Raw genomic sequence first — 27,220 nt, forward strand, 5'->3', positions numbered from 1 at the left:
AAACATATAGCAAGTTATTACCTCAAGCCCTAGCACTAATAATGCCTCACAAGTAAGCAGTCTTTTATGAAGTCTCAGGTCTGAGTATATGTCTAGCAATACTTATGTCCAGTTTGTTTATAAAATTCTTTCTCACATGGTACAGTTTTCAGAGAGACACGATAAATTCAACAAGTGTGGTAATGAAGGGACAGGCATTCTTTATTTATGCACACATCCCAAAGGGACATTGCTATGTTTGAATCAACACTGAACTGAAGAATGGAGCATCAGCTGCATCAATTAAAATATTGTGGCCCACACAAAATACTGCAAGGACTATAATCAATTTATGAGTGCAATGGGCATGAATTACTGTAGCAGACTGGAGGAAGTAATCCGAATTTATTAATATCTTGAAGCTAAATATAGTAAAGTTTTCATCTATAATCTGTGGAATCATTTTTGCACACAGTTTGCAGGATTTGTCTTTGGGTCATCGTTTTTCTTTTTCTTCATCTTTCTAGCTTATGGTATCTTGATAAGTCTTATGGTGCCGTGCAACTGCACTTGATGATTACCACAGCCAGTGACATTGTATCAAATCTTCTGGGATCAGATGATTCAATGCAAATTCCACATAACCTATCACCATCCTCATGTTTGCCATCTGACTTACTAAGTTATTTTGCCTAAATAATAATAAAAACAATCTGGTCTGATGTATTGATAGCGTTCTGAATGACCATAATATATTCTCTGTATCTATCCTAGAAAATCCTGAGTGGATTGCTGTTTGGTTTTAATAAACCAAAGTAATCCAGTGAAAGGCATTTTACAGACACAAGTGTCTGTTTCCTGTATGCAGTGATTAAATGATAGTATTATGTCTTTATTTTTTTAAAACTGATGATACATATGATCACCTTCAATGTGCAATATTAGTTATGTTAATTAACGAGTGGGCAATATTTGAATTTCAAAGATAAAAGTGTATGCCATGATCACTTTAGTAGGATGATTTGTCAAGTGAGGTTATCTTTTCTGTTTGAATAAATATTGTTAACTAAACTATTTTCGCAAGTTATGACATAAGAATGATTCAAAGAAAGAAAATTCATTAAATTGGACATATAAAATGTAATACTGCAACAGAGTCTAGATGAACTATTTCTTCAGAGACACAATCCAGACTCTGTGGCAGCAAAATTATCAAATAGGACACAACTAAAAGACAATCACATTTTCAGTCACAATGGTTTGACAATTATCAATGGCTTGAATTCATTGACTGTGAAGGCAAAGTGATTTGCAGTTACTGCAAAAAAAGTTCCCAAACTGTCACAGATTTTAAATTCTACCAGTGGACTTGTAAGTGTAACTGACAAATTCAGGATTTAATCAAGCAAGTCTCATGATAGTATTATACCTAATAAAGCAAAATGTAGCACAGTATATTCATGACACTTAGGCCAGCATGTACAAAATATTCCTCAAGTTACAGTTGCTAGCACTCCACTAAGAAATGTCATTTTATAATAAATAAAAATGTAATGGAAAAAAAAATCGATAAAGTGATTGCACTCTTTAACATAGCCTACTACCTAACTCAATAATGAAAATGATTTGGTTCATTATATCTTTGTGTTTTATGGAATAAATGCATACATCTGATTGAATTTTAGGCAAGAGACTGAACTTTTGGGTTAAGTTAAAATGTATGTGGAACAAATGCATTTTCTAAAACTACTTGTATCAGTGTGCATTGTGACTTTTCTTTAAGATAACTCTAAATGGTACTGGGTATATATCATTTTCTTCAACTGCACACTGTTGTCTTCCATTTGATTTTGACTTACAGCTATACTGTCTACACAGTAGGCCTCAACGTCAGGAAAAATTCTGTATACTTCAGTTACAGCTGAAATAAGTTTTGCATTAGTACCTGAATCAGACAAAAAAGGTTGTGTTCTGGTGTGTGAATAGAAATGGCTAAAAGTAATATAGACAAAAGCCATAAGAGTACACAAGTTACATATGAAAACCACCAATTCACTTGCATGTGTGGCATACAAGTTCAAAGATTTGCTTCAAGTTTATTTGTGTACACAGATTGTTCAACTCATAAGATATTTTAAGAGCTATTTCTCTATTGTATGCATAATTCATTTACAAATGTGATTAGTGGGCCACACCGAAGGCCATACTATTAGTTCACTTGGCAATATGGTAACGTCAGCTGAAAAGCATAATCATCCATTAAAAGAGCATTATGATATGAACATTAGGTATTTAGGACATATAGATTTTTCTTTTCCAAATGGAGTCCAAGTAATTATTGCCCAATCCAGGTATAATTTTGTACACAAGTAAAGAACAAAATAAGATAAATCTTCATTTATTTGCAATTGACAATACACTTCTTAATGAATATACACTTTTGCATTTATTTTGTATCACTTGAATAAACAATATTTCTTTCAGTTCATTTTAAACTTTTATTTTATATCACTTGAGTAAACAATATCTCTTTCGTTTCATTTAACACTTAGAAACAGGTTCTTCCAGTTACAATAATCAACTCTGGAAACAATAAACAAACTGGAACTTTTGACCTAATTATATTACATTTACTAGGGTTAAAACAATAAATTCCTTAACATAATAAATTAACAGTTCCAGTTAATCAAACACAAAATCACCTTTTATACAGGGTGTGAACTGTTAATATTTACAGGATAAAGCTTATAGTTTCCAAATTGATTGAAGCTTACATGTTGCAGTTGCTGGCACATATCTATTTCCAGCATGGTTTGCATACATTCCACCTTTAATAATTTTGTTACTTCCCTACCCCACCCCATTCAGTAACAAGTATCAAAAATCAGGCTCATTCTAAGGCAAAGTCTGTAACTTGTGTACCACAGTCATCAGAGAGACAAAGATGCAAAACTTTATGATGCCTGTCAAAGGAAGAAAACAGTTTGTTGTTTACCCAAGTTTTGAACCAGTTAACTTGAATTCTCAGACCATCAATTGCTACAGCCCCACTAATTACAATTGTTAGGGAATAATGAGAACTCACCTTCAGTTATCTGTGTATATATATAATTTTAATAACCAAGAATACCGGATGTCTGGGAACATTATAGCATTCAATGGTAACGTCAGAACTGAGATGAGAGAATTAAACAAGCATAGTACATGACATAATATATCCATAAACTATTGACTGGGAAAAATACTACAGAACACCATTTCTGCTGGCAGTAAGATGTTGAACCTATATGTCATAAATATCAGGTTGGACATCTAGGACCAGTAATATTCATAATGGGCAGTACCCACCCCCCACCCCCAAGTGAGAAGGGCCTGATTTGTAATCTAAGCCACCCAACCTATCACAGCCTTTATAGTACTTGAAACAAATATTGAGTAATAGTAAAACAAACTCTGAAAGTTATTAAAACCAATTTGTTATATTTCCATAACTCTGCATAGTTAACTGTGCAAGCAGACTTAAACATATCAGTGTATGACAGTTAAATTGAGCTATAGCATCGATTAACAGAAGCTACGAATTCATCAACAAGCAGTGAACAATCATCTTCACAATAAATGTCAAACATTAGCATCCATAAGCTGTCAAGACAAGTTGTTACACTGGATATATAATCATCCATTTATTTCAAACAAGCTGTGAAAAACGAACCTCACGTCCGCTATATGTACGCTGGCCATTGCAAAGGATGCCTTAATAGATTAATGTTTATCGTCGTGTCTTGACAACCATTTTGCGCGCGCACACCGGAAAGTCATGCTATATATTTGTTACTTGTGAACGTATTCGTGGGCAGTACGCTATATATTGTTCCTATGGCCGTATTCACGGGCAGAATGCTATATGTTTGTTCTTCGTGAACGTATTTTTGGGCAGTTACTTTGTCATCTTCAACCTAAAGGTCAAAACTGCCCATGAAATATATATATCTGCCCACGAACCGAAAACATGAATAGGACTATAACATAAGTGTATATACTTATTTTCAACATATACATAATTACTATGTAAGAAATACAACCTATGTATATGTATTTTGATTTGAAATGTAAACTATATCATGTCCTTCCCGTAAACCCACTTTCGGGATGACTGCCCACAACGCACCTAAAACGTGTATATATATATATATATATATATATATATATATATATATATATATATATTGGCTTTGAACAGCTGTTTATGGGTCGGTCAAGGAGATGTGTGTATATATATATATATATATATATATATATATATATATATATATATATATATATATATATCTCCTTGACCGACCCACAAACAGCTGTTCAAAGCCCAAGCCTGAGAAATATATACTGGTTCGAAAAATGATTACGACTTACGGTTTCAGGATATATTTGATATATATGATTTTGGTCGCGGCTACATATCCAGTATATTTATTAGTCTTATAATGTAAGTGGTGCAACTGGATGTTTACAGATGGTTAAACTATGCAAAGTGCACAACATTTTCTTCATTTTAAACAATTGTTTGGTAGCAAAACGCAGATTTCAGATAATTTGTGTACACTTTAAATTACCACTAGGTGTTAGTACACTGAGTCAGTCCCTAATTGTTTAGGGTAGCAGTCAATTCCTAGCTGAGGCATAAAAGGACAAAAATTATGGCAAGGATAAACATCAATAGTTTAACTGATTGGTTCTTCATACACGATACAGGACACGAGTCTTTACGTAATAAAATGATTGTCTATTCTTACAAGATACAGATTAAATAGATAAATTTGATAATCAACCAATCGTGACCACGTTTTACGAGTTATGGCATATATTTGTCTAAACTAGGTATTCGAACAGAGTGTTAGTAATGAGATAGTCTAATGTTTCGTCACTCTAATGTGCATTTCATTTTCGTGTTTACGAGATCGTACATTCAGTCATTGAAATATTGTGATCTTTTAGAGTGGTTTGATCCTCGAATTTCTTACGACCTAACAAATTTCAAACACTATAGGAATTAACCAATATTTGTTTTTAAGTTTAAATTATCTGTCAAGATCCTTCTTAAAACGGTTGAAAATGACTTCAAGATTACGATGATGTTTTAAGCAATAGAGCATGATAGACGTATAAGGGCTTACACAAAAAATAATCTGGCAACACCGTTTTTTATTATAATAAGAAAATAATGTGAAGATCCGTTTATAGGATGTCCGATATTTGCAAGTATCCGTCAGCTTGTATCAGTATTATACAACGAAATGCACTTCATCAATCTAAAATAATTAATGAATTTTTAATATTTAAACAATGTCATTTTTTAATTATTATAACCAAATGTATAGTGAATTTGCAATTTAACTAGCTCATGGATACCGAATTACTGACCTTCAGTTACTTAGATTAAATAAGCAGTTAACATAGTTATCCAGGGAGCACCCTCTAAATACATTGATGAAATAAAGATTGATTACTAAAGTCAGCTTGTAGTTGGAGATACATTAAAAGTTCTGCTGCTATTTCAGGTCAGCAATAGTAAAAATAAATGCAAGCAATCTCGCAAATACTGATTGAAATGTAGAATATCAATGACTCATGTAATTTTGTACTTTTAATGTATGATTTACTCATTTATATATTTATTTTGTTTACTTTGTTGGGCTGTATCATTGTATCATAGTGTAATCGTACGTTGTTTTGCTGTATTATCTCTTTAGTTATAAGGTTTGTTTCGTCTGAGATTTTAAAAGATATATTATGTTGAGATACTTGTCTCCTACTGCACATGACCTTGACGTACCGACTGCTTATCACATCTAACCAACACTTGATGGCCTGATTTTTTCCCCCGTTTTAGGCGGTGTCGTTAATAAGAATAAAAATACCTAAAATCGAGAGTAGGACGATACGGCATGCAGAACGGATGCTGGCTATTGAGTAAACGAAACCGGATGTCACCTTGCAACTAATTTCAAGAGCAATTCGTAAATGTCAACGATCTCATTAGTAAAATAAGTATAATTTACGAGAAACAACCATGTTTTTGTGCATACATAACATCTTACTTATATATAAAGACTCAAACCGACATTCGTCTTTTTTTCTCCGCATCTCATCTTGCTTGCCAAAGTTGAGGTCGCGAGTTCGAATCTCCCAATGTTACAATTTTTAATACTTTTATGATTCGTTTTGAATTGTAATCTTCAAACTTTCTTTTAAATTCGCGCATCCGACACATACATTTTTTGTTGCTTTTTTGTCTTTATGTTGAAACTTAATTTTATGACTCCCGTCCAAAGACAGGCAATTAAACTAGTAAAGATATATAGCGATACTTGCCATGGCCCATGACCAGCGTTCTGTGAATAAATGTCTTTTAAACTTTCTAGGTCATAGTTATAAACGGATATAAATTTCATATAAAGAGATAAAGGGGTAAAATAAATTCTTATATGCTATCTGCTAAAGCCTAAACCAATTTTAAGAGAACATTTACTATTGTCAAGTACAGGTCGGTTTCTTCTAATCCGTTTCGAAAAGTTGTGAGTGTTCTATTTTGACAATGTACTTGATCTGAGAGAAAAGAGAGAAAAGTAATAAAAAGTGTACAGTTTTGTTTCAGATCAATTCAATGTATGAACTTATAACAGTGTATTCTAAACTTATAGCATTCTCGTTCCCCTTTCGGGACATCGGCCTTATCGGCGTACCCCTTCTCTCAGTGCCAAAGCATTGTTGTTTTTTTTGTGTGCGAATTTTAGTCATTTTTTTTTACCACGTGCCCATGAAACCCTTGTTTGTGCCAAACTTTGGGAAACGCTGCCTTAGAATATTCATTAACTTTGAAAACATAGGAAGCTTTAATGCTTATTTGGGGATGTCGCTTTAATGAATATTTGCTGACAGTGGGAGAAAACACAACCTTCACATACGGTTCAAATTTTGCCTAACAATATTTAATAAACAAGTGTATAACTTGCATTGAAATTGTAAATACTAGCTATCGATAATATATTAATACTTGTATGAAATTAGGTAATTAAATCAGTGTCCATGGTAATGTTTATAATGGCAACAAACATTAAGGTGACGCACATTTTGTCATCCGAGTGCTGCTGGCGACATAATGCCTACACAGTGATAATGTACTTTCGCGGTAATGACGCTTGTGCTATAACACACACACACACACAAACACACACACATGTATATATATATATATTTAATATATATATAGAGAGAGAGAGAGTGAGAGAGAGAGAGAGATCGTCAAGCGGAACACAATAAGGCGTTGTTTTATACAAATCAAGAACATATTAACGATAACATGTCCCTTCCTCAACTATACAGCGTTAAATGCAAATTTGGCATGTTGATCTTGAGCTAATTTTACAAAGTATACTTCTGCATAAACCTTCTCTGTAAACTTGTACACGATAAGAGACACAACGTAAAAAAATAATCATAAATATATCAAGTGATTCTCAACGTATCTACATTTAACATTCATGCGGTGGTATTAGTAATAAAAAATAAAACAAAATTTACTCTTGATTGGTTTTATTGTTGATTATTTCGGTTTCTTTCTTTTCTTTTCTTTCTTTACAAGAAATCAAAGATTAATAGCACAGGTCTTTGATAGATTTGGACATAACCTATAAATGTTTCTTCGAAATTTGAATCACTGTGTTTTCTTCTTATAATTTAGCATACACTCATAATGTATCAAATTTGATATTGCCAGTAAAAAAAATTATAAATATCTTTTCTTATTTTTTATTCCCATAAAACTGTTGACAAGCACACACTATCTACCCGCAAATGTGTAAAATATTTGATTACAATACTGATGCAGAAACATGTTAAAAATTAGCAAAACTATATAACCGATGGACATGGCAATATTTACGAGATGTAATGCAGCGTGCTCAGTTCCAGTCGAATAATCTACCTTTATGGGATTAGAAAATTATATGTTTATATTTATCAGGAAAAGGCGGCTATTTTCAACATAGCATTCGTTGCAAGTGTGCTAGAATTGTGTTCCGTCTCTCCGCAACATAAAAAACCCACATTATGTATATCTGCCTGTTTCCTAAAGTATTTTTAAAAGAATACCATATTTGTATTAAACTTATCATTCATATCTTCTTAATTAATTTGCATTTTATTTCGATTAATTAAAAAATGCCTTACATCCTATGTTTGTAACAACCATTTTCATAAAGAATGTAATGTTGTAGAGAAAAATAGAATTAAATTAAACAGAAATTATTGAGTTTATGAGAATTGGACTGTAGACTTTACGACGGAATTAACCGGAGTTAAGTATACCGAATATATGTGGTTTGTAGCACCATGTGGCCAGTAAGTCTGACATTTGAGAATAATGTAATTAGCCTCTCATAAGATACAATTGCGGATGTTGTTAGATTCTTGATATTCAACCAAACTCCATTTTCAAGTCAAAGTGTTACACGTTTCATTTTTGACACATAAAGTGTTACACGTTTCATTTTAAACACATAAAGTGTTACACGTTTCATTTTTAACACATAAAGATAACTGTGTCCATCAAAACAATTCTCTCAGTTTTAAACTCGCACCCCATTAGACAAAATATAAATCATAGAAAATCAGTCATAAAAATGAGACTCTGACGCAAAAGTAATGACTATATTACGCTAATGGAGTAAACATCTGTCACTTCAATTCTTATCTACATCACCTCTGTCTTTTCCCAAACTTCGAGGCGAGATGAGGTAAATATTACGTTCAGTGGAGGAGAGGCACGTACAGTATAAAGTAAACATCTGTCACTCCAGTTCTTATCTACATCACCTGTGTCTTTTCCCAAACTTCGAGGCTAGATGAGGTAAATATTAGGTTAATATGTGAAGGAGAGGCACGTACAATATAAAATATTGTACATCAATCCAACTGTCGAATGTACAGTTTAATTTGTAGTCAAATAAAGACATTTCTTTTTCATCATATGTCTCTTATGTAGAGAGAGAGAGAGAGAGAGAGAGAGAGAGAGAGAGAGAGAGAAAGAGACAACAGACAGACAGACAGAGATCATACTAAATATTTTCGAAAATGTGTTCAGAAAATGGTTCTTTTAGAGAACACTGTTTTGACAACGTTTGTGACTGGAGCAATTTCTATATTTAAAAGTACATATAGAATTTAACTTATTCATAAATTAAAGATAATACATAACTTCAATAAAACTTTTAAATTTAGTGTGTTATCATGGAGAGTACCTATGTATATGAGATGAGATTAAGCAGCATGTGTATTATTGACCTAGTTGTTTAGAATAAATATACATATTGTAATAAATTTAGAGTATGCGCATTTGGTTACAGCGTCCCGTTTTATGGACTTCTTAGATTTGTGTGATTACTTGTGTGATTATTGGAATTCGGCCCAATGGAAATATTCCTAGCCCGAAATAATTAGCCAATTATTAGGGGCAAACGTCACGGAGTGAAGCGTTAGTGAGTTTCCATGTAGCCATGGTTAACTAGTAGTGAATTGAGGCCAAAACCGAGTTAATGTCCCTGTCGTAAGATAGTCCATATTAAAATCTAGTGGTATACATTGGTGGTGTGACTGCAAGGCCAGCATTTACGGTAGGAAACCGGTAAATTACCCAAAGGAATAAATAAGAAGGGACTTGGCAGATACCGTTTATGTCGCCATGGGGGCGAATATGGCGCAGTTATATTGGCGAAATGTGCCTGGAAAGCATACATTGAGCACACATTGACTGGCCTAAGGTGGTGGAGTTAAAATAGTTCCCAGTGTTAGGGGATGCTCATATATTTTCTAAGGCGTGAACGGTTGGCGGTACGGAAACATGATGAAGATAAAAGATGCAGATGTGCGGTTGATATATATTTGGCAGGCTGTTGTATCTGTGGTCTTGCATTAATTAGAGTAAAATTTAGGTATAGAATGGATACGTCGGGTTTCTAATTTACAAATGAAGTTGTATGGAAGTCTTTGGAAAGTTGGGGTAAACATATGACTTCTAGCGAGAATCGCGCCAGGGTTTGACAAACGCTCGGTCAAGTAAATACCCGTGTGCGTGTTACAATATATTTGAAATGTCCCCAGTTCGATTGTATGAATCCATACAGTTTTTGTGTAAATGTGTGTCCCCGTTCTGAAATAAAATGTTAAATACTGTAAATTTTTGAAAATCGACTAAAATCGACTGCAAAAGACATAGATATATCCATATCATAGCAAAACCTAACATCCTTCCCAAACTGTTGACAGGATAAAGATGTCCCCATTTTGATGGTAACAATATAAAGTCAGTTCATGTTTCAGAAGAATGTGTGTATTGTGTAGTTTAATTAAAGTACATGCATCTTTTCCAGAGTGGGGCCCCGAGTGGCCGAGTGGTCTAAAGTTCTCTCCGTTACGGATCACTGCCATCTCACATCTGTCTGAGTAGGTTCGAGTCTCGGTTTCAGCCAATGTGGGTATGTGAGAAAGCTTGCCAATACCTACTCGTGGGTCGGTGGTTCTTGCCGGGGTTTTCCCGGGTTCTTCCTCCACCATTAATACTGGCCGCCATGTATAGCCTATCTTGTGCTGAAAAATGGCGTTAAACCTTACAACAACAACAACAAAATCTTTTCCAGATGCATCAACATATTGTCGATATAAATCAGTCAGATATTTAATAGCTGCTGAGTAGCTTTTAATATATAATTTAATTTCTGTAATTCTAGAATTAGTTTCTATATTTTACATGCATGTAGATTATATGAGATTCAATCGTGTACATACTTTGGTCGTTTTCGTATTTTGTAAAGGAACTATTGCATTAGGCATCATGTGAATAGGATTGTCTAGTATTAAACAGCTCACATCCATTAAATTGTGCGTGTTTTGTATATACTTTATTGCATGTCAAGGTCATTATCACCTGCTCGCCTCTCAGAAGTACATTCATAGTACCAAAGTTCGTGCTCTAGTTAGTCTCTGTTTTGCTTATAGTCATTCTCACTCTATTTCCCTCTCGCTATTATGTTCAAGATACCAAAAGTAGGTAGTCTGAGTTATGCCTGTTAGTACCATGAATCTGCCCTATGCTCGATAATAAACAAGAAGCAATTACGATGGAAGACAATCTTCAACATTATAGAAGAAAAAGAAAAAAAAACAAATTTCGGATATTTGAACGTCAGTGAGAACAAGGTCTAAAATACTGACAAATACGTTTTGAAGTTACAATGATTGTTTATTTTGAGGCTTCAGATTCAACTGTGTGATACCCCATGTGCGTGTTCTATGCGGATCAATTATAAAAAATTCTCATACATGGAGGTCAAAATAGCAAGTGAATGTTCCAAAGTTTTTCTAAACTTTATAAATAGATCGACAACTAAATCTGGTTCATTAAATGCATATTTTCACTTACGTGAAACATCGCGTGTACCCCATAATATCATACCTAAAGGTTCCGATTACCATGAAAACGATACCTGACGTTTGTTACGAATCCCACACCGTCCTTACCGTAACACGTACACATGCACGCCCAAACACGCATACTAGACAAGAAAGAACATGCTTTGTACATAGCACATCTCTCAAATTGATAATTGTTAGATTTTATCGTGATAGCTTACGATATAAAAATAAAATTGTTCCCGTGTCTAAGTTTCATTTAGCTTAAGAAGAGTCACGAAGTAACACATATGCTAACATAGTTTCCTTACAGTGTTGCAACATACAATATTGTGGATCGAGCTCATCAGTACAACTGAAGATGATATGTATTAGCATTGCGAGGTTTTCAAAATAAATTATCAGGCATTTCAACTCTCGGAATTGCTTTAACGACTTTTACCTCTTAATGTATTTATGTACCCATTTCTTAGAACGTTCGTCTCAGTTTCGTTTGGTATGCGATGTCCTAAAGTACAATAACACTTGTAGATCATATACATATAAGTCGAGTGTGTAAACCACCCTCTGCCCGTACATTGCCTCTCCACCACCAAGACTCATGCAGTGTCTCCTTGTGTCAACACACAGTACCTGTATCATTCGACCTCATGCGGAATAGAAGGGGATCGCAGAGCAGCAGTGAGCCCCAGGGATTAAGAGTGCAGTCCCACGTGTGTGTTTACATGCCCTTTCGTCACACAGACCACTGCCCCACCTATGGATTAAATAGAGGGACCTGCCACCAATTCCAAGCAAAGTATGATCTGGCTGATAGGGCGGATGAGATCATTGTCAAACCAACGGCCAAAATAGTGGACCAGCAAGGTGCTGTGGAGTGTCAAAGGCATTGACGAGGCACATTAGAAGTCTGTTACATGTTTAGGCTCTCATAAACAGTAACAATAAAAAGTTAAGACAACAAGCTTTGTAAAATTTAACAAGTAATTTATTTCTCTAGAAATACAAGGTAAAAATGAGGAAAAGAATTTACGGTTTTAAGAATCAAATCCAAAACTAATCCATAATTCATCAAAGAATTAAAAATTTGAATTCCTAGTACTAATGAATGACGTATATTGTAGCCAGTATAGTACTGATGTGTCTACAGTTCTTTGTTGAACCACATAAAATAATATTTCAGTTTTGAATTCGGAATAAAATTTCAATAAATGTCTTTGTCCAAAAATTCTGTATGATTACTTAAATATTCCCAGGGAAAAGAATTAATCTCTTAGAATCCAAATAATTTGAACAAAAATTAAAATTAAACTTCAACTGGTCACAACAGAATGAACACCTTGACATCTAAACGTTTAAAAGCCCGACTCAAATTATTTCTCAAAACATCACTATTAAATCTGACTACTGCGCAATTCCGGTAAAACCAGAATTTTGAAATAGGGGCTATTTACATATCTACAGTCACGTACTCCCAGTACATCACTTTCGCTCTATAAATCACACAATAAAAAAATATAAAAAGTGGTTTACTTCAACTCTTACTAATCCTGAATCAAGGTAAAGAACTAAGTTAGCACTAAGATACAATGTTCTAATATTGGGTGTATACGAAAAAAACAGGTTAAACTATTGTTTGGAAAATGTAAAATTTCAGTAAATAAAAGTACATTACAATAGAATGCAATGGAATAAATATTTTTTTAAAAAAACTAACAAACAAATAATCAAATTAAATCAAATATAAATTAAATCAAATATACATAACAAGTCATGGTCATCCGATGCCGCCAACGGAGTCTACAGCCCTATCGATTCTTCGTGCTGCTGGGGCGAGAGAGAGTAGGGTTACCCCTCTACAACGATCTTCCCACTTTAAAAGCTCTCTCGCATAGGTTTTGTTGTGCAACCCATATGAGACTGTTCTAGTATTTTTCAAAAGTCCTGCGGCCATTGGGGAGTGGTGAAGCTATATGTGGAGGTGACCACTGTCAGTCATAGTCACAAACCTGCACGTAGGCTGCCTTTGGACAAGTGGTCGTTCTCCTCTGTATCCAGAGCAGTTCTTTTCAGGACAACACTTCTCACCCTGTAAATTTAGGGATCTAGAAAAGGTGATCTAAATATTGCCAGCCCTATATAGTCTGGCCAATTTGCCCAGCGACTGGCAGATCATCTCCAATGCGGTCGAAACGCAGACTCTAATAGAACAAAGAAACCGAGGAAAAAGAAACCTATCAAAGAAGCATGCCGTGTCCGTACTCTCAAATATATATACACCTCCTGTGCCGCAAGGGAACTAGCACGATACACGCAGTGAGACCCAACTTGCTGGGGAAGGGTCAGTTCGGTACACCTTTTTCTGGAGGGGAAAAGCAGAAGAATTGGACAGGATCCATGGAGTTGGACGTGTCATAGAACAACCCAACTGAGCTACCTCCTAGATGTACCAACTTGCATCAAGGAGAAACTCATGAATCTAACTGAGCCACCTCCTAGTCCTACCAACGTACATCAAGGAGAAACTCATGACCCCCCGAAGAGCAGCAAACATTCATGACAATCAAAAGTACCTGTACATCAATGATGACATGACCCGATGAAACCTATGAACAATTCTCTACCGACCTGGACTCTATCAACACGTCTGTTCCGGCTAATGACAAATTGATCTTGCTAGATGCTTTCAACGCTAGAGTTGACATGGACCAAACTCATTGGTGTGATTGGAAGACATGGGGTTGACAAAATCGAACAACAATTGACTGATTCTCCAGCGGAAATGTGCTGAACACAGCCTTGTGATTTCTAATACCATATTTAGACAAGCAGACAAGTACAATACAATATCGATGCACCAAAGGTTTAAACACTGGCACCTAATCAACTATGTCATGACTAAGCAGAAAGATATCAGATATGTGTTATTCGCTATAGTCTTGCGCAGAACAGAGTGTTGGACTGACCACATACTTGTCATAGCCGAGCTTAACCTACACATCATCCACCACCATCACAAGGTACCAGCAATGTGATACCTGTCCTCAACACAAGCAAGTTACAGCATCCCGAGCACAAGATGTAGTTCCAAATCCAGCAAGACAATTGTTTGCCAAATGACAACTGAATGGAGACCCAACTGAAAGTGGGCGCAGTTGGAAGAGATGGTGACGTAAACAGCTAAGTCATCCTGGGCCATAGGACAAATGTGCACCAGGACTCGTTTGATGAGTATGACGAGGACATCAAGGTCCTGTTTGAAGAAAAGAACAAGGCATTCTCTAAGTGGGAGAACTACTTAAACTCCATCTCCAAGAGAGAAAATTTCAAGCACCTGCAGGCAAGGGCTCAACGTAAACTCCGCAAAATGTACAGAGGATGGTGAGAAAATAAGGCTGAGGAAATTCAGCAATATGCTGATATAAGAAACACCAAAATGTTCTTTCGTATCATTTAAGCTGATTATGGCCCTCCAAGATCAGGATCCATGCTTCTGCTTTCAGAAGATAGCACCTCAACCATCAGAGACATAGAAGAGACAAAAGTATGATGAAATGGACACTGCATCCGCTGTCGACAGAGTTGCACTACAACAAATCAACCAAAGACCAGAGCTGGACTTGCCCCCATCTGAGGAGGAGGTGAGCAGCAGAGAGGGCGAACAGACCAAGATCGAAAAGCGTCGAAAAACTAAAAATAACAATTCCTACGAACAAAGAAAAAATAAAAAGCGTCGACAGATTTAACCAAAAGCATCGACACAAATTGAAGCAAAAATAAATCTTCCAAAGATTTTTCAAATTGGTGTTACTTTACCGTCGTTGTCTTTTTTTTTTGTTCATAGGAAGGATTATTTTACCACGTGGACACTTTATTGAGGTCGCGCCCTCTCTGCTGCTTTTAATTTATGTAAATTTACCACCATACCAAGTTTGATGAATATTTCTCAACACGTTCTTTTTGTCGTTTCTCCTCATCTGTTTCATCTTTATTTGTTTCATCTTTATTTGTTTCATTCTTCAAGTAATATTCAAGTTCTGATGGTTGTTTTTCTATTTTTGGATTTATGTTCTTTCTGTGTTTATAATATATCATTAAACTTCTGTATCGATCTCCACCAAACTTTTTGCAAATCTGATAGAATCCTCTAACGCCGTTGTTACAACCAACACAACTTCGTGGACCAGCATGAGGATTTTTTGATAAAATAAAGTTGTGTGTTTTACAATATTCTCCACGGCATCTTTTATCACATTTGTTAGTGGTTCCTTGACGCAGCCACGTACAGTTATTCATGATATTAATGATATCTGTTTAATTAAATTTACGCCCTCTCTGCTGCTATTAATTAAAAAAATTGTTATATTAAAAATAATGGTACATCCAGAATCTCATAATGCAAGAATAGCACGAGAGAAACTAGAAGCAATTAAAAATTTTCTTCCCGTGCGAGATTCATTCAGAAAAAATCTACAAGCGCAGCAAGAAGCACAAGTTGAGTACGAAGAAGAAACTAAAATACTGTTTAAACCCGTCACTGCAGCTACTGAGAAAGTTACAACTATCATCAAAGAAGATCTTCTTCCGGTATCAAAACAAACAGAAGAACAAGCTGAAAAAATAGCAAGAAGAACTAAACAAAGAAGATTTTACGAGATCTTCCCGCTGATATAGCTGCGGCTCAACATCCACCTGTTGGTGAGGAAATACTTGAAAGTATTGGAAAACTTCGTACTGAAGTCACCGGCGTGAAAAAAGAACTTGCACCTAAACCCAAACCAGTAAAAGAAAATGTAGAATTGATTGCAAAATTTAAGGAAGGGTTTGTCGAAGATATCAGAAATACTAAAAGAGAAAAATTACCCGAAAAAATATTAGATTATATATCTAACAAATCTGTTGCTTTAAACCTCCCTCATGAAAAAGTAAGTAATGAAAATCTTATTAAATGGATGTTTCGCATATATGCAAACAAAAGACAAGCTAGAGATGATGATTTAGAATATAGAAATCTTTATGAAGAAGTAAAAGTACTTCGTGGAGAGAAAATAAGACAGCAAGAACAAGAAAAACTCTCCCAGTATCAACTTCCTCCACCTTTGCAGCAAATAGAACAACAACAATCTTCTTCACCGCTGTCAAAAATTAAAAAGCTATTTGGAACAACACCATCAAAGAAATCAGAAGAAGGAGCAACGGGAAGTGGTCTGGGAAAAAAATTTATTTGTCCTGATAATATCATCAATGACGTATCACGGTTAGAATTTCTCATGGGAGGAAAACGTGCTGGGAATAATTCACCAGAAATAATTAATGAAGCAGCTGATATTTGTCGGCGATTATTTCAAGGCGGTATTATGGCTATCGGAGTTTACCGAGAACTTATCGATGAACTTGTTGATGATTATAGTGACTAATTGTTAGATAAATAGCAAATAAAATAAGATGATCATACATAATAATCATCGTAAATCTGTACAGGTCAGAGCGGTAAACTGACGATTACCAATCTATGAAGCAATTTACGGAGATGGACTTGGTGATGTTGTACGGGGATTATTTACAAGGATAGCCCCCAAAGTAACACCTGTTGCAAAACAATTATCGATGAAAGCTATTGATATTGTTCGTGATAAAGTTCCTGGAGCAATTGTCAATGTTGCTGGTAAGGCGTTCTCGGCGATCAAAGATAGACTAGCACGATTAATGCGACGAAAGCGACAACCGCCAGTGAAACTGGCAAGTATTGAAGTGATGCACGCAGACGTAAGTAAAATAATAAATCAGGCTGCAAATCAAAAACTAACGGAATTATCTGAAGAAGCAGAAAGAAATATAACAGCAAATTTAATAGCTGGAAGCGATCTTCGTCGACGATGATTTAGATCACCATTTGGAAAAATGGTAATTATAATAAAATGTTTAAACGTATGTCCGACTCAGCATTTGACATGGATGAACCGGTCATCAAAAATGAATATGTACGTGATTATCAATTTTATTCCTATGACGCAAGACAACCAAATCAGCGGGGGAGAATCGAATTACAGGTTCATGATACAAGTAGATATTTCTTGCCCGCTGAGGCGTTTATTGAAGTAGAAGGTAGACTTGTAACGAATGTTGTAGCTAATACGCCATATGGTGCCAATAGGCGTGTTGATTTTGTCAACAACGGAATTATGGCGTTGTTTGATAGCGCCACACAAATGATTGATGGGAAAAATATTGAATCAATTCAGAAGGATGTTGATGTTGCTACAACAATAATTGGTCTAGCGAGATATTCTGATGATTACACAAGATCAGCCGGTCCAACAATGATGTTTGCTAAGGATATTACTGACCACGCTGATCATATCAGGTATGCTAAAATACGAACACCACAAGATACTGCATCTGATCCACAGCCAGTTGCTGATGGTCCTGAATACGCAGCCAGACCAGGTGCTGCTTTTGATATTGTACGAGGTGATAACGAGACTTACAACTTAGGGTTTGCAACACGCCTAGCAGCGTTGTCAGGAAATGATATAAATTTTTCATGTGCAATTCCATTATCTCACATCTTTGGATTTTGCAGAAATGTTAGAAAGGTCATCTTTGGAGCTAAACACACAGTTGTGCTCGTAAGAAAAGGTGATGATAATGATGCAATCTGGCGAATTGGTGGTATTGCTGATGGTAAAGTAAATATATCAAAGCTTTCATTGTGGATGCCAGTAATGATTCCATCTATTACTGAAGAACAAAAATTACTCTGTTTTACGGATCAAGGCGGTAAATCATTGCTATCATGGTTAACAGTAACCACAGATGCAATTCAAAGTAATGTTAATGGTTTATTTACATGGAATATAGCATCACAGCAAGGTGTTTCTGCGCCGTGACATATTTTTATTGCGCTGCAAGATAATCCTCGGACGAATAATCAAGAACGTTCACATATGATATTTGACAACCTTGGAGTTAATGAAGTTTCCTTGCGGATAAATGGACATCAAGAACCAGCTGAAGATATATTGTTAAATTTTGGTCAAAATCACGTAGCGCGTGCATATCATCGTTTGATGTCATTCATGGGACGTGATCAAAATGTAGATACTGGGTTGCAAATATCACAGTTAGATTTTACAAATCTATATCCGATTTATTACTTTTCCCCGGAACATCTTGATTTGTCCAAACAATCTGTCGTTGATATACAATTCCGAGCTCGTGTTACTGACCCGCCAGGTGGTGGTGCCTTCTACAGAGCAATCGCGGTTATACTCAGCGACAAAACGATGTTACTTGAAGGTGGTAGTGGTCGAATGAGAGTCGTTGATGCACCAGTGGAAAATCTTTAATCAAGTTATTTAGAAAAATATATTTATATAATAATGTCGTATGGTCATGTTAATGTTACTCTGACTCCTGGTCAGGTCAAAAAGTTTCAATCAAAAACCGCCAACAAATGCGTCTAAAATATCACTAAAACGAGATCAGATTGGTGGTGGTCCAAGCAAATTATCGTTGACAAATAATCAGATTAAACATTTCAATAAAGCCCTAGAATCAAAAACCGGAGTTCAATTCCATCTTTCTCCGAGCGCCATCAAGGACATGGTTAAAACGGGTGGTATATTTCCACTTCTTGCGGCTATTCCAGTGTTAATAGCTGCTGCTGCTCCAGCCGTAGCAAAAGCAGCCGCATTAGGTGCTGTTGGAACAGCTGATGGAATGGCTCTAAAGAAAGCAACAGGAAATGGGTACAGAAAAAAGGACGCGGCCTAAGATTACCGGGATCTCGTTGGGGAAGAGGTCTAAGACTTCCACGTTAGATGTTCCAGCATCAAATTTTGATTTACTTAAAGCTGCTAAACAATTAAAAATAAAAGCCTTCAGAGGAGTTTTTATGTGAGATCTATTACCAAACCAACCGAACAAACTCGAAACAGGTTTTATTAATCTCGACTCGAATTCAGGACCTGGTACTCATTGGGCATCATACGCGGTTGTTCCACGTGGAATCGTTTATTTTGATTCATACAGGTTAGCTCCACCTGTTGAATTTATCAAGTATATCGCACCACTTCACGCGCAAGTTTGGTATTCAACGCTACCCACACAAACAATGACAGATCCGCCAATATGCGGCCGTGAAGTAATTAATGTACTTAACGCTATATCAAAATCATCCAAACCGCCACATAAAGTTGTGCATGGTTATACAAGCAACCGATTCGTTTTAAACAGATCTTAAAATATAATGGTTGATATTTACGGAAGAAGATGTTCTTCACGCATTGCGAAAAAGTCCGGCGACGTTGATTTGTCGAAGTACGCGACTAAATATGAACTCGCTGATATCATAAACCTGGCTGGAGTTGACCCAGATGAGGTTGTTATTTTTCAGGATCTATATGGTAAACTAAAAACTAGCAATATCAAATGGAATGATATAGTTCGACGAGTACTTGGAGCGGTCACGGATAATATCCCTGTGTTTACTGACAGCGGCAAAATCAGGGATTCAAGTATGTCGTTTACAACCATCAGAGATGAAAATGCAAAAAGTGCTGCTAATCGTGTAAGAAACACTGGCGACACAATGACGGGTGAACTCAGCATGAACGGGAATAAGATAGTAGTGTTAAGAGATCCAACATCCGACGAAGACGCAGCAACAAAAAAATACGTCGACGTCAACTACAACACCGTGGATGGTAAATTATCCACGTTGCGGGCCGAGTATGACGTTCACGTAGGCGCTTTTGGAAGATTTCGAAGAAATTTTCAAAAAACCGATGAATCCATAGATAGATTCTTCGGCACTCCGCACGCCATTGACATAAAACTCGTTGATATCAAAACTAACCTAGACACGATTAAACAAACACAGCAAAACATCGTAGCGGGGATTCATGAGATCGTTAATAAAACCAGTTTGATTAAAATTCCAGCCGGAATAACTCCCGGGCATATTACCAACATTGTATGCACAGTATCATCGGGATTTGCAACATGGTCGCAGCAAAATAAAACTATCAAATATACCGCAACAGTCACTGGCGTGTACAGGCTGTCTGTGTTCAGTGCTGCAAAATTTGAAATATTTACAACGTATCCATGGCGCCATTCAACTGATAAGTTTTCCGGGGTTGTATCTGTTATATTAAAAAGCGGAACCGAAGAAATTTTTATTCTGGAAGCAGCTGATAAGAAATTAACCGCAACATCTTACTGGTGGTGTTTGGAATTTGTAGCTGAAACACCTCAATTATTTACTGCATAAAAATATATGGACGGTGCACAATACAGGTACAATCAAGCGCGTGAATGGCAGGCAGCATTAAAAGATCGAGTCGAACAGTATACAGTAAAAGTAGAGAAATATCGACGACGATTAGTTATCGTTGATGTGATTGTTTATTCAGTATCCGCTGTTGTTGCTGAAACAGGTGTTATATTATCAGCGGTGACAATGATGGCGCCAGTAGCCGTAACTATTTGTATTTCAGCAGCAACAACTATTGCAGGTGTGCTTAATATCATCACAAAAAAATATGCACCTGCATGAATGAAAAATTATCCGATTACATAATAAAATTACACACAACGGTCGCATACTCGAAATTGTCCTCGTTGTTATCAACGAGTCTCAGTGATGGAATTATATCTGATTTCGAGTTTTCAATGATGACCAAAAATATGACGAAGGTATCGGTATTAAAGACGCAAGTACTAATAATGACAGAATTACTGCAGCAGATCGTGACTAATACAACTCCACCAAAGATAACGATGATTTCGGTAAGTTCAACTAATCCTGAATTTAGTATTAACTTTCCTACTGCAATTCCAGCAAAGGAAATAGCATTAGCTCAATTACGGGTATATTACAGCTGGCCAAATATCAGATAAAAATCATTTAATGGTACACCAGCAAATAATTTACTTGTATTTGCTAACAAGAACAAACCAGATGGTACTCCTGACTGGATAGATGTTGGAATACCAACTGGTAGTTATGAGATTGAACAAATTAATGAGGAATTTCAGCGTAGAATAAAATCAATGACGGGAAAAGAAGCGAAAATATCGATTAACGTTCATGAACCGACGCTATCTTCTGCGATTGAAATACATTCTCCTGATTACGTCGTTGATATTTATCAGTCAACGATAAGATCCGTACTAGGTTGGCCGGATGTTTTCCCAGTGTATGAAGGACTACAAGAACCGAAATTATTTGAATTTCTCACTGACGAAGCCAAGTTTATAACAACTCCAAAATACCGAAATTTGTATCCATGGACTAATAGGGACAAATATAACATTTGGCATGATGGTAAATTATATCCTATGGTGCCGTTTTCTTTTACTGATGTTGATAAACAAACTTTAACTGAAATTATTTATGAAATAAATTTCAGATCAAGGTCTAACGAAATTAAACTGAACACACAACTACATTAACAACATTAGCACGTTTATTTAAAAACTATATGCTGGAGTATCCCAATATCGATTTAAAACATCAGATTATTGCAACGATACAACATTTAAATCAAATTGTTTTAGATCTTAAATATTTTAATCAGACTATTATCGAAGTAATAAATGCTAGTACTTATGATATAGAAGTAAAAAGGATAAAATAACAACCATCAAACAGATATACCTTGATCATTATAAAATAAATGAAGGAGATTTATTAAATTTTACACTACCAGGATTTGAAACTGACCAATTAAGAAAAACACCCAAGGATCTCATCACGGAATATTTTCCAAAAATACTAGCTGTGTGGAGAAAAATAGCCCCACCTCCAACTATTCTCAGATATAATAATGATCCACACGGAGGCGGCAGACACGTATCTCCGGAAATTGTTAATATAACCAGCACCATCGTGGTCAATCTGGTTTGTGACGTAATTGATGGTAGCTATCAAATAGATCTCGGAAGATCAAATCAGGCTCAGCAGGGATATATTTTATATACGTTCACATCACAAGTTCCCCCTGCAAATTTAATCGTGCAAGAACTAACTAATCCTGTGTATTTGCGGTGTCACAATAATGTGTTAACACGAATAAATTTTATGCTCACAGACCACCTTAATCGCTTAATTGACCTACGTGGAGAAGAGCTTGTAATAAATCTGTATGTGAAATCTTAATTAATCAGGTAAATATTATATAATGTACCAGCACGTGAAGTTTTTTATACATGACAAAGAAGTACTTGAAAACGCCATCAGAACAGCGTTTTCACAACCTCCAAACACAGAGCAATTTAATGTTAACTTAGTTATTGATGAATACGGAAACGAGGATTTCTTATTAACACAAGAACAGTTAGATGAGCTCCGTCGAGAGCATATTATCGCGATCATTTGCAACAGAGATCAGATTCTAAATTATACACACTCCTGTATTAAACTCGATCAACTTAAAAAATAATATTTCAGAATAAATAAATGCAAGGGTTAATTAATTACTGATGGGGTAAATTATATAAATTAATCAGTTTTGTATAATCTGAAACAATTTATTATTATTATGAAATATTTTATTTTTTATGAATCAATCTGATGGGGTGGTTGGTACTTAAAATTATGCAAATCAATCAGTTTTGTAATTCTGATGGGGTAATTGGTATTTAAAATTATGCAAATCAATCAGTTTTCCAAAAAATACTACAAAAAAAAATGTATTATTATTCTGAAATATTTTATTTTTTTATACAAATCAATCTGATGGGGTGATTGCTACTCAAAAGTATACAAATCAATTAGTTTTTCAAAAAATACTACAAAAAATATTGTATTATTATTCTGAAATATTGTATTATTATTCTGAAATATTTTATTTTTTATGCAAATCAATCGGTTTATTAATTCTGATGTGATATACATGACAATGGCTGATGGGATCCAGATTTCTAATAATATTATATATTTATGGGATTTCCCCCATAATGTGGTTGGAATTATACCAATTAATCAGATTTTATATTTCAGAAGTAAAATATTTCAGACAGGGTTGCTTTGGTAATTTGTAACTTCGTTACCTGCTGACATAATTTTTCTTAAGTATCTTATGCGGGTACTGATTGTTTTTTTTTTTTGTTTCGTACTCGTTGGATAATCCCGATCTGACCTTTTCTACTGCATCAGAAAGAGGAATAAATTCATTTAGATAGTGACTGGAACATAGCTGCCTGAATCCGCTTTATGAACTTATACTGAGATGATAGAACATACTTATTTTCAGTTTTAAGTTCTTCTAACGTTTCAAAATCAGACATTATTTTTTCAGGATTTAGTTCATCAGATATATTAATTCCGTTTTCTTCTAATTTTTTAATAGCAGAAATAATGTCTTTGATATTTTTATGGTTCATTATATAATATATAAATCTCTAAATCTTTTGTGGATTCGGCGGGATGTTTCAAGGACGGAATATATACAATGAAATGAGTATATACAATGAAATGAGTATATGAATATATACAAGGAATGACGAGCCCATAATCGAGTGTTTTAGCGATTATGCATGTAATGAATGAATGACGAGCCCCTAATCGAGTATTTTAGCGAGCTCAGGACGGTACAAACATATAACTTAATTAAGGACAGTACAAACATACAATGAAATGGATATATACAATGAAATGGGTATATACAATGAAATGGGTATATACAATGAATGAATATATACAATGAATGAAGGACAGTACAAACATACACGCTCAGCAGAACTCCCCCCCACAATAATCAGCCCGTGGGTGATACAAAACATGTATCAACTACCAGTTGATATGTGGTTGGAGAGTTCTGCTGAGCGGGGGGGGGGGGTTTGGCGGTGCCCCGCAATTATTATAAAAATCGCAATTATGCGTAACCACCGACAGTTGTCAGCCATGCATGGGATTCGATCCTGGACCGCGAGCGTCACAGTCCAATACGTTACCGATTGAGCTATCGAATCAGTTAACAAACATATCTTTTAGAAATTAAAATATAATTACGGTACATATTTCTACATTAAAACAACGGTTTCTACATTGAAACAGCGGTTTCTGTATTAAAACAGCGTGTTCTGCCTATATACAACCACTTCGTTATAATTACCTACAGATCGATTTGTATTATAACAGAGGTTCCTAAGCAAATTGTAAATATCTCATTCAAACAGCGTGTTCTGCCTATATGCATCCACTGCATTAATATTACCTACAGATCGATTTGCATTATAACAGAGGTTCCTAAGCAAATTGTAAATATCTGCATTAAAACTGCGTGTTCTGCCTCGATTTCTCGTAACAGATCCAAAAACAACTCCGCTATGTTGTATGATGGGAAATACGTTTATATATTTATTTGTGAGCTAAAAACCATAAATATACTTCTACAAGCAATTAATTACGACGTAAATGGTTAAAACTGACTAATTACGACCATAAAAATCAGAAATCTACGAATAAACATATACATACAGAAGTAATCTCCCTTTCGTATGAGTCAAAAAATAAGTAGTATGGGGCGGAATACTGCGACCCAAAATAATAAATAATTTAAAAAATAGTTAATAAATATAATTCGAGGTAGTGATGATAGTTTATCTCACTAACAATATCGGAAGGTGATTCTCTGTTTATTTTTTTTGAGAAAGCAGTTTTATATATATTTTCTGCAACGAGTTGTATTGAATACGAGTGAATATCAAAGTATTTTGCAGCAGCACACATCGACTGAAATATAATTTCTTCTCTGGTCTCTGTATTTGTAGCCTTGATCACCCTTTTAGAAACTGTCTTACATCTACCAACATTACCATGTATATTATTCTCACTCCGTGAGATACATTGAAGGTTGTGTAGGGAATTGTTCTGAGGATCTCCGTCAATATGATCGATGACATGACCGTCTTTGATCAACCCAAAGAAACATTCGAATACGAAACGATGACAAAGACACATTTTATTTCTTCCAGCGTTGAACCTTAGATAACCAGAATTGCTAACAACACCAACTGGTCTCTTCAAGCTACAATTTCCGATCACACCATTACGATCTAATTCGTAATTCTTGATGACAGGATGTGGGGCACATTTATTTTGCTACATTATATAATAACATTGTTTGTTTAAATCATTGTTTGTCTGAAATCTTGATATATAATCCTCCACGGATTTTTTAGCGTTTTCACTATTATTTTTGTTGTTGTCATTATATCTCTTAAGTTCTCTGAACCGTTTTGCACCGCAATTTGCACATAATGCTATTTTTCCTCGTACTCCAACACCACATCGCAGACACGGTATTGGTCCTAGACTTCCTCGCCGTATACTTTGTAAGTGCGTCCAACAAAATTCACCTCTACAGGATTTGTTGCATCGATTTACTGAACCGATCATGAGCCAACTGCACTGATTCATCATATATATATATATATATATATATATATATATATATATATATATATATATATATATATATATAATATTTTTTATTTAAATACTTGTTTTAATTATATGAACGAATTTGAGAAATTATCCCAAACTAGGCCTTCTAAATATTAATTTAATCTCGACAGATTATCTCCTGACTTACCAGTACGAGATCTGGTTGATCCGAAAAATAAAAGTTTGATCTCAAAACATTCACGACGCCAAGAAAGAATTTTACACAGATGGTGTATCTCTTGTATGGTCAACGTTCAAGATCATTCGCAACGCTGTCAAGGATGCTACAATGAATGACAAACGAGCGGCAACTATTATTAACTACATCTCTGAGTACGAGGGCGATCAAAAATATTTCTTCAGAGTAAAATTTATTGCATTAACAGAAACAGGTAGTTGGATTATCCGTGACAAATATAATCCTGTCCTTGTTAATAATCAAATTGCCATATTAAGTAAAAATTCCAGACCGGGTCTATTGACGGGTATTGATAAACCGTATTATGAGCGAGCGTACCCTGCAACAGCAGCTATTTATGGAATCTATGAGATAAATAAAAAACCCAGCGTTCATAAACTGGCACCAATGAAATTTTCAAGGTTAAATTGTGTGGCAGAACGAGTAATAGAACACTTTACAAACGCGATGCGTGGAAACGGATTAACTGATTTAAGACGTGAAAAAATAAACTCGTGAGCTGATTCAGTTAAGGATACCGGTGCTACAATAAAAGATGTTGCTGAATTAGGAAAAATATTAAAATTTCCAATAACAGTATCAACGATAATGGGAGAAATATTATACGAATCAAAATATAAATCGAAAGGAGCTCCAATAAATATTATTGATCATAATGCGCATGCATGGACTGGCACAGTAACAATATTTCCACGTGATCGAACTGTTAGATTTCATCCCCCAGATAATTCTGGTGGAGGTATGTTTGATTTTATTAACGAAATAAGTAAAAACGATCCTGTATCGGTATGGTTATTTAAAAATGATGAAGAAGGTGAATTTGATCAATTTGTTAAACCGAACGGTGAAATATATAGAACAGAATCTCTCCATGACGAGATGAGAAGCTTTGCACGGAAAATACTAACAAATTACTAATTGTTTTACCGTTCCATCTGTTGCGGCTCACTTTGCTAGAGAAAAAAAAATTATGGAAACCAACACGATTTGATTTACTCGAGGACATACGTGCAAGTTGCGTCGAATACGGACACGGTGGATTATGGAATACCAAATATAATTACAATGATGTTATTTCAGTTGATATGGTTGCATGTTACCCGGGAAGTTTTCTAGGATGC

The sequence above is a fragment of the Sinohyriopsis cumingii genome, unplaced genomic scaffold (assembly GCF_028554795.1).
Source record: "Sinohyriopsis cumingii isolate HCF-2022 unplaced genomic scaffold, ASM2855479v2 utg002017l, whole genome shotgun sequence".
Classification (NCBI taxonomy): Eukaryota; Metazoa; Mollusca; class Bivalvia; order Unionida; family Unionidae; genus Sinohyriopsis; species Sinohyriopsis cumingii.